Consider the following 10354-nt stretch of genomic DNA (forward strand, 5'->3'; position numbering starts at 1 on the left):
GAGTATTCGACAAGAGTGGTTGCATGGTCTCAGCATTTGCTCTAGGATGAACATTCTCTTTTCACACATCTTTAGGGAAGGAAATAGAGTTGCTGATGTATTGGTAAAGTTTGAAGTCTATTCCTCAGTGATCAATTGGTGGCCCTCATCTCCTGCTTTTTGCCATAGGTTTCTCCTCCCCCCTTCTTTTTGTTTGTTCTCCTTCCTGTTCTCTTGTTCAAACACTCACTTTTTTCTTTTATTAATATATTGCAAGTTTGACAGTTCTTGGGACCATGAGTGCTCACCCCGTTTAAAGTTCTGTCTCGTCCCCATGTCTATATAAAAAAAAAATTTGGTTCCCTTTGACCTATATTCCAATTTACAATTTAGTATGCGGCTTTAAAACATGTTTTTATGTATTAAAAATTACCTTACTAACTCAATCACTTTCTTTTTATTTTTCGGATGAGATTTTCAATTATGCTTCAGGGAAAATTACAAAACTGGGTCAAATGGGAGGCTCATTTACATATTTAACCCATTTACTCAACATATCTAGACTAATTTTGTGTGACTTTTCCATAATACCCCTAACCTTCCCACTTCCACCACTCGCGAACCGCCGCTCCCCCTATCTCCTTGGTTATGCGAAAAGTTGTTCCTGCATTAATAATTTCAAGACTTTTGATCTTCCTTTTTTCCTTTAAATTGCACGAAATCTGCACCATTTAGTCAAAATCACAATGAATTTCTCTTTTTCCCCTCTTCATCTCTTGATTCTGCAACTTCCCAACCCTAGAAAACGAAGCCATGGTTTTTCATTTTTCTGTTCGTTGCTTGGTTTCTTTCTTCTTGTTACCATCAAAGAAATGGTTTTTTTTACGTTATTTCTTTCGTTTATTCCCATGTTATCATATTGTTATTGTAGCTTTTGGGGGGTGAAAGGGACGAAAAATGTAAGTATCTGTTTTTTTTCTGCGTTTTTTCATGAATTCACTTCGCAATCGATGGTTTCGCGAAGCTTTGCGAAGAGAACGAGCCTGGAAAAGTGACGATCTACTTCGTGAATTGAAGATTTCGCGAAGATCTGCGAAGAGAAAGAGTCTGAAACGTATGGATCTACCTCGCGAATCGATTAGTTCGCGAAGTTTGCGAATAGATCCTCACGTTTCAGACCTCGCAGACTTCGCGAAAGCATGAATATGCGACGTAGATAGTCACATTTCAGACCTCGCAGACTTCGCGAAAGCATCGATATGCGAAGTAAAATCACCTCTTTCCCTGCACATTTACATTCGCATGCTTCGCTAATCTTCATTTTGCGAAGCCAAAATCGTCTTTTTCCCTGCCTAACACGATTAATTTTTTCTGTACATGGTTGAATACGTAACATCCCTTTCTGGAAGGCGGCATACTGGGCTGCAGGGGAGATGATTTTCCTTCATGTATAGGGATGAACTTCCCCAAGATTGACACATTCACTCCTAAAGTGGTTGGTTAGGAGAGGTTGTGTCAATCTTGGGGTGCACCATGGGACACGTCCATCCCATGGTGCCAATCTTCAAAGTGAACCTAGCTAATCCGGTACCAATTTTAAATCGGATGGGTAATCTTGGTGTGCACCGTGGGAATGGAAGTCCAGACCTTTTGGGATGGATGTGTCACATGGTGCACACCAAGATTACTCATCCGTTTCAAAATTGGTATCGGATTAGTTAGGTTCACTTTGAAATGATTAGTTAGTAGAGTTCATTGTAGCAATCTTGCTGTAAATTTTGATAATGTTATGATTTGAATGTTGTTATTGTGGCAACTTGTTGTAAATTTTGATAATGTTATTATTTTAATATTAGAATCCATTGTTGTTTGCCATTTTTTATGGTATACCACTTGATGCGGAGCATCTTTCCCTAGGACTGAGTCCGAACAAGGGAAGTCGGGGAAAGAATCAAGCACGAGCAATAAGCAAGCAAGGAGGCCAAACTGTGCCATACAACAAGTGGGGCACGCTCCGCGTGTACTTGAGAACTTGAGCCAAAGAAAAGCCCCGGAGGTCATACACGCGAGGCGTGGATCAAGCACGCCCCGTGTACAGAGAAAACACACTCCGCGTGTAAAACAAGAATGATCCGGAGAAGAGTCAGCAGCCAAAACACGCGGGCGTACTGTTGGACACGTCCTGCGTACTTGAATGTTTGATCCTAAGAAAAGCTCATCAGCCAAGACACGCAGGGCGTACTGTTGGACACGCAGGGCGTACTATTGGACACGCAGGGCGTACTGTTGGACACGCAGGGCGTACTTCCACTTTTCAGCAAACTTGCTCCTTACTTCAGCTCCCTTATTATTTACACATTTGGTCCCTCAGCTCCTTCCCCACTTCCAAAAGACACCCCTCCACTTATCTTTACCCCATTTACCCCTTCTCTTATCATTTTAATTAGTTATTTGATTTAGCCTTTTATGTAATTTGTTTTAGGGTTTTTGAGATGATATAAATTCATCTCTTTCTCTTGTAATAGGAAAACTTTTTATCAATCAACTAAAATTCTTCTTCAAGAAGCTTGTTAAGGTTTTATCCTTCAACAATGGGGAATTCTTATTTCCTATGGATTTAGTCCATGAATTGGGATCCACTCCTTCTAGTTTAGCTAGATAAGTGTTAGCCTTTGTGAGTTTACGGTTTAAAACTCTCAGATTTATTTAATCCGTATCATTTGGTATCAGAGCCGATCGTTTTCCTTGAACGGAGACTTCTTTCGACGATGATTCAACCGAGTTTTCTACAAGCCATTAGAGATTATGCCGCCAAGAGCCTTGAAGTACTCCAAACCGAAGCAAGGGAGATGGATATTGAGCTTGCCGAGATGAGGAGGAAGACTATAGAGAACTTGGAGCAAGAAGAGATGGAGAGGCTCCAAAGGGGAACCTGAAATAGCCGGAGACGACAACGTCGAGCCCAACGGAAGAGAGATGGGGAAACCACTATTTCACCTCCTAAAGATTCATCCCAAATCTGTCCCATATTGCACAATGAGGAGGTAAATCCAAAGCTTTCAAATCTTGATGTGGAAGTTGTGGGTATGCCTATTATTAGTGATGATTTGGTTGTTTGTGGTGTTGAAGTAGATTTAAGTTCTCATTGTGGATTTATTGTTAATGAAATTATTGATGAGAATTTAAATGCATGTGTGAATGAGGAGGAGTGGGGATTGAGAAGTGGAAATTTTGAAGAAACCCATGTTGAGAAGGGTACTCCCCAAGTGTTTGATGAAATGCCTTTTAAGCATAGCTACATATGTATGCTTAAGGACATTGAGGATATTTGTCTTCAAGAGGGGGAGAAGGAGTTTGGGCTTATTAATCTCTCTAAGGAGAAAGATGAAATTAGTTTATGTGTGGAGGTTGATGGCTATGGTGATGGAAGAGATGTTTGTGGTTCTACTATGTTGGGTTGTAGCATGCCTTTTGAGTCGGACGACTTGGCACGTGGATTAGTCGGTTCGGACTATGGAGAGAAGTGGAAGGAAACGAGAGGTCATGGGAAAAGACGGATTGTGGATGAAGATGGAATTAAATTTGAACACAACCATGAAGAAGAGGAGATTGATGAAGAAGAGAACCAATCCGAGAATGAGCTAGTAAGACATGTGGAATGTGATTATTGTGAAGGCGAATTCGAGGATGAGGTTGAAGAGAGAGAGCACGTTTCCAAATATGACATATGTGACGATAGGCCCACAAAACACTTGTAAGTTGATCCGCCCATTTTTTGTCGTGTTCTCCTAGCCTTTTCTTTATCCCTTTTACGATTGTTCGGTTGGTTACTTCGGTCATTCCATTGGACTGAGGATAATAAACGGAAGCGAATCTGTTCAGGATGCCTAATCCCTCACAAAAAGCCTTGAATTTGCCACAGTTAAACTGTGTCCCATTGTCGGTGATAATAGTGTGTGGAATGCCGTATCTTCCCACGATGTCGTCCTTGACAAACTCTATTATCTGCTCCGCTGTAATGGAGGAAACAGCCTCGGCTTCCACCCATTTGGTGAAATGGTCCACTGCTACTATTACGTACCTCTTTTACCGGCGAGTTGGAGGAAATGGGCCAACAATGTCTATTCCCCAGAGGGCGAACGGACGGCCTTCAATAATTGGTTTTTGAATGTGCTTGGTAGTGTGTGACTCATTTGCATGAATCTGGCAACTGTGACAAGATTCTACCAAACTCTGGGCGTCTAACTCGGCTGTGGGCCAGTAGAAACCTGCTAACCTGGATTTTTTCAAAATCGTGGCGGATGCCTCATGCGACCCACAAGATCCCTCGTGTAGTTCCTTAAGGATTTGTTGTCCCTCTTCAGGTAGAATGCACTTCAGCCAATGATGGCTAAAGGATTTTCTATAGAGACCATCGTTGATCAAGGAGAAATAAGCTGCCCTTCTGATTATCCTTCGTGACTCTTCTTTATCTTCAGGTAATATTCCGTTTAGCAGATATTGGCGGATGACCGTTCTCCAATCATCTTCCACTGTTGTGAGTAGAGACACTTCCGCAGATACAAATGCCGGAGCCATTTTTACTTCGAAGGGACAGTCCGGATCCGCCCAATTTGCCTCACAAGAAGCCATTTTGGCCAATTGATCCGCCTCCGTATTGGATTCTCTTGGTATGTGAACCAATTCCCATCTGGCTTCTTTAGCTTCGAGGTTATCTAGCAATTTTTTGACTTCTGCTACATATTTGGCCAGGATCTCGTCTTTTACCTCGTAATTCTTGATGACTTGGTTGACCATTAGTTTTGAATCGCTGTAGATCACGATCCGTTCTGGGGTGATCTCTTGAAGTAGACGTAGACCCAATATTAGAGCTTCGTACTCCGCAGCATTGTTAGTGGCATGGAAATTTAGTTTTGCTGCGTACCGCAATTTTATGTAATGGGGACCCTTGATCACAACTCCCACCCCTGCTCCCTCCGCCGATGAAGCCCCGTCGGTATACATCGACCATTCTTCTAACGGAGGTTTGGGATGAGATATCCCCTCATCAGTGAATTCATTCACGAAGTCCGCCAGGACTTGACTTTTCAATGATGACCTGCTTTTATATCTTACATCAAATTCGCCCAGGCGGATCGCCCACTCCATCAACCTTCCCGAAGTGTCCGGCTTCTGTAATACTTTTCTCATTTGTATATTAGTACGAACTATTACTGTATGTGCTTGAAAATATGGCCTAAGGCGAATTGCCGTGGTTACAACAGCCAGTGCTATTTTATCTAGTTTTGAATATCTGGTCTCAGCATCTTTCAAAACCTTGCTCACGTAATAAATTGGGAACTGTTGGCCATCCTCCTCCCGTATCATGACCGTGCATACGGCTTTATCCGTGACCGATACATACATGTATAAATCTTCTCCCTTCAAAGGTCGACTCATCATAGGTGGTTCTGTGAGGAACCGCTTGATTCCTTCGAAGGCATTCTGACAATCTTCATTCCACTCGAATGCTTTTTGCTGTTTGATAACTTCGAAAAAAGGCTGACATCTACGAGCTGAGCAAGAAATAAACCTGCCCAAGGCTATAATACGCCCATTAAGGCGTTGTACCTCCTTGATATTCCGGGGCGCTTGCATCTCAAGAACTGCTTTGACTTTGTCAGGATTTGGGCTAACTCCTTTTTCGCTGATCATGAATCCTAAAAATTTTCCATATGTAGCTCCAAAAGTGCATTTCTCGGGATTTAATTTGATGTTGTGGTGTCGCAGCACGCCTAGTACTTCCCTTATATCCTCCGCATGCCTTTCCGCCGTCATGCTTTTAATGATCATGTCATCTACGTAGACGGAATAATTACCGCTTTTATTGTCCGCGAATATCTTGTTCATCATCCTCTGATAGGTAGCTCCCGCGTTCTTGAGCCCGAAGGGCATAACTTTGAAACAATAAGTGGCTTGATGCGTCACGAACGAGGTCTTGATTCTATCCGAGGGCTCCATAGGGATTTGATGATAGCTAGACTTTACGTCAGTAAAGGAATACATTGCGTGACCGGCAGTTCCATCTACAAGCATGTTTATGCACGGTAAAGGATAATTATCTTTGGGGCAAGCTTTATTAAGATCTGTGAAATCGATGCACATACGATAAGATCCGCCAGCTTTTTTGACTAGTACGACGTTCGCCAACCACTGGGTATAAAGCACCTCCTCGATGGCATCCGCCTTTTAGAGCTTGGCGATTTCATCCTCAATCACTTTTTGCCTTTCCGGACCATGGTTTCTCCGCTTCTGAGCCACAGGAACCGCATTTTTGTCAATGTTGAGTTTGTGGGTGATCACGTCTGGGCTAATTCCGGGGAGTACTTCATCTTCCATGCGAAAACATCTTCAGCTTCTCCAAGTACTTTGGTGATTGCGTCTCTGATCTCACCTTGGAGGCTTTTAGCTATCCGCACCTGCTTCCCATCCGCCATAGGGTACATTTCGGTTTCCCCCAAAGCCATCGTGACATGTTCCTCCTCATCTTCCTCCTTAGATTGAGGGCGAATCGTTAAGGATGCGGAGTATGTCTCTTGGGCCTCCTTTTGACAACCTTTGACCATCATGCATCCCTTGACCGTGGGAATGTAGAGTGCTAAATGGCGAATGGAGATAAGAGCTGCAACTCCGGAGATAAAAGGTCGTCCAAGGATAATATTGTAAGCTAATTGTCCGTCTAAGACCGAAAACTCCAAATCTTCTCTCCAAACTTGATCATCCCCGGTAAGCTCGCAATCCAAAGTAACATGACCTTTCATCTGAATGGTATGACCAGTGACTCCTAAAATATCGACCACAGTTGGTTCTATCCGGACAGGATCAATCTTGAGTTTGGCGAATGCTCCTCGCGTAATAATGTTACATGAACTTCCCGTATCAATCATTATTCGCCTCATTTCCCAACCTTCAACCATCATGGTGACGACCAGTGCGTCCGCATGGGGTGCAATCTTCTGACCTGCATCTGAAAAAGGGCGGTTTAATGACGTTCTTTCAAGGGTGGTCACCCTTGCCTTTTTTGCTGTTGGCTGATAACCTGGTCCGCCGGCTATGACGTTAATTATGTCTTTTCTCTTCCTTTTCATCGAGTCCTCTTTGAGTCTAGCATCAGTGTAGCCATCTTCCTTTGATATTTATAATAATTCTCATGAGTGGTCATATCTGTGCGACCAGCACTTGGTGGTGTAATTATCAATGATTTAATCCCAGAGGAGAAATTTAGTCTTTCCTCCGTCATGATGTTTCAGTGTGAACGAAAAAATCCTTTATCTGACCAAGGATTCCACGTTCACCGCACCAATTGATAACACTGGAGAAACTTCTGATCGAATCACATCCCTGTGAGACGCTGTTGGGATCGGCCGAGGACACTCCGATGCCTAAGTCAGTAGCTGATATGGAAAATAAACTGTATTGACAAGGATGAGAGAACGTAAGAATGAATGTACCTTTTGGTAGCCCTAGATGTAGGCTATTTATAGTTGGAGAATTCGTAACCCCTAGGTGACTAAAAAGTCTCTATTAATGCTCATTTATTGGCGGTTATAAGTTACTCTTAACCTGACGGTTTTGAGAATATTAATGATTCATTTATGGCCGAGACGGCGGCCAGCCGTTATCTGGGAAAGTGGAGAGACTCGCCTTAGAGATCCGCCAGCGGATCTCTTAGAGCTAATCCAGGGAGATCCGCCGGGCGGCTTCTTGTGCTACGTGGCACACTTGAGGCAATTATCTCTTTTGGTCCTTGTGATAATATCTCGATGTTATCAACCGACAATGAGGATATCTCAGCAATGAATGCTAGATTCACTAACATAATAAATGAGCTCAAAAGACTCGGTAAGCATTTCACTGAAGAAGAACAGGTGAAGAAGATCTTACGAAGTCTTCCCAAAAGCTGGCAAGCCAAGAAGACAGCTGTAGAAGAAGCTCAGGACTTGACCACATACAAGTATGATGAGCTGATCGGATCCTTGCTGACTCATGAAATATCTATGAAAAATTTTGAAGCTAAGGAAAAATCTGAGGATAAGAAACAGAAATCACTGGTGATGAACGCTGACTCTACAGAAGGTGAGTCAACAAATGATGAAAAATGAAAAAGTTGTTCAGAAGGAATGAAAGGAATAGTAAGCGGCCATACAAGAGAGGAGATAAATATAAAACTGAGTCCAGTGACATCAGATACAAAAAGGACAGCTCCAAGCCTGTCACATGTTATGAATGCCATCAAACTAGGCATATTAAGTCAAGCTGTCCTAATCTGAAGAAAGATAAGAATGGAACCAAGAAGGCAATGGTGGCCACATGGAAGTAGAGCCAAATATTCAAGGGTGACAAGCACGCGTCTTTCAACGAGCCACCGATAGGGCTTCCTAAAGGGCTGCCACCTTTGAGAAAGTTACCACGAGACATGGCATGGGATCCGGGAGATAGTGCATCTAACTCTACTTATAGTGAGTTGATCTCAAGAGAGGAGGAGGAAGGTTGCTCTATGAAGCCTATTGATAGCACCGAGATGCCTAGCACATGCCACATGCAAAAGAGTCGAGTCACTCATTGGGTAAAATCTGAACTTATTCTTTTGTGCTTTGTTGAAGTATATGTGTTGGAAGCTTGGTTGTGTATGTTGAAGGAGAACCATTCCTATGAAGAGCCCATGAGGGGTGATCTTATCATGAGGCATGGGAGTTTATTATTGAGGGAGGATCTTTCCTATGATGAACCCATGAGGGGTGGTCTTGTCATGAGAAATGAGAGTTTTATATTGAGGGAGGATCTTTCCTATGATGAGCCTATGAGAGATGATCTTGTTGTGGGAAGTGTGAGCTCTATGTTGAGGGAGAACCTTCCCTATGATGAGCCTATGAGAGGTGATCTTATTGTGAGAAAGATGAGCTTTATGTTGAGGGAGAACCTTCCCTATGATGGAACCATGAAGGGTGATCTTATTGGGGGCTTTGGTGTTTGTTTGTTGAAGGGGAATGGCTTCCCGTGGAATATGGAGAAGATGGAAGAAGGTCAAGACTTGGTAAACTCGGAACTCATTACTTTGCACTTTATTGCTATGTATGTGTGGGGGTACATGTGGTGCTTGTTGAAGAAGCATCAACCCTATGAGGAGTCAATGAGAAGCGATCTTGTGATGAAGAGAGTTGGGTTTGTGAAGTCTTTGATGAATGGGGATAGCCGCCCGAGAGATGTTGAGAAGGTAGAAGAGATTCAAGACTTGGGGAGTGATGGCCAAGTTAGTAAAGTGGCAAGTCTTGAAGTTCCGGGATTGTTAACCCAAGGTGAGGATGGAGCTACTATAGGTGTACTTGGGTTCACTATGATGTGGGTTGACGAGTGTCGTCGAGATATTCCGTTTGATGTGGGCCATGGGCAAGGAGATAATGAGCATGATAGCCAAGTTAGTGGAATGAGTGATAGCAAAGTTCGGGCATATTCAATTCAAAGTCATGTTTGGGTTGTGAAGAGTACTCAAGGGATCGCTCCAATTTGGGTTGATATATGGCGTCGGGACATGTCATGTGAGGTTGGCTATGTGCGAGTGGAGGTTGAGCCTAGCATCCGGGTTGATGGCGTGAGGTACATTGAGATCCGGGCATATTCGACTCAAGATCATGTTGGGGTTTTGAAGAATACTTGTGAGATTGATTCTAGTTGGGTTGAAATGTGTCGTCGGGATATTCCATTCGAAGTAGGCCATGGGTGGAAGAAGGTTGTGTTGATTCCTCAAGTACGTGATGGGGAGATCAAGAGGGTCCATGGGTGGTCCGTGCAACCAAATGAGGAGCATTGGAAGATCATCCAAGTAGTTATGGGGAAGTGGTTTGACAAGCTTCGCCAAGACATACCATTCGATGTTGGTAGAGCATCCGAGATTGGTGGAGATTGGGGGATGAGTGCCATGGAAGATGGATGCCGGGGTGAAGTACTCGTTGAGATATCGGGAGAAGTGTTGAAACACCTTTCCACAAGATTTTGATTTGACAAAATCATCCATGATTAAGAGGCAATTAAATTTAGATGCTTTGATTTAATTGTACTAATATGTTTGTTCAATATTGAGTGCAAAAATACATATATAAGATAAGACAGGTCAGAAGTCAACATAAGTCAAAAGCTGAGTCGAACGGAACTCAGCATAAAAAATGCAAGCTGAGTTAAGTGGAACTCAACATCAGAAGCTTCCTTCAGAACGAAGCTGACTAAAACATAAGTCTTCTCTAAAGCTGTCCAGCAGAACAAAGCCAACTAAGTCAGACGTCTTGCAGAAGTTAAGCTGACCAAAAGAAGAACTCAATATAGAAGAATGAAAGCTAAGTAG

The sequence above is a fragment of the Euphorbia lathyris genome, chromosome 4, assembly GCF_963576675.1.
Source record: "Euphorbia lathyris chromosome 4, ddEupLath1.1, whole genome shotgun sequence".
NCBI lineage: Eukaryota > Viridiplantae > Streptophyta > Magnoliopsida > Malpighiales > Euphorbiaceae > Euphorbia > Euphorbia lathyris.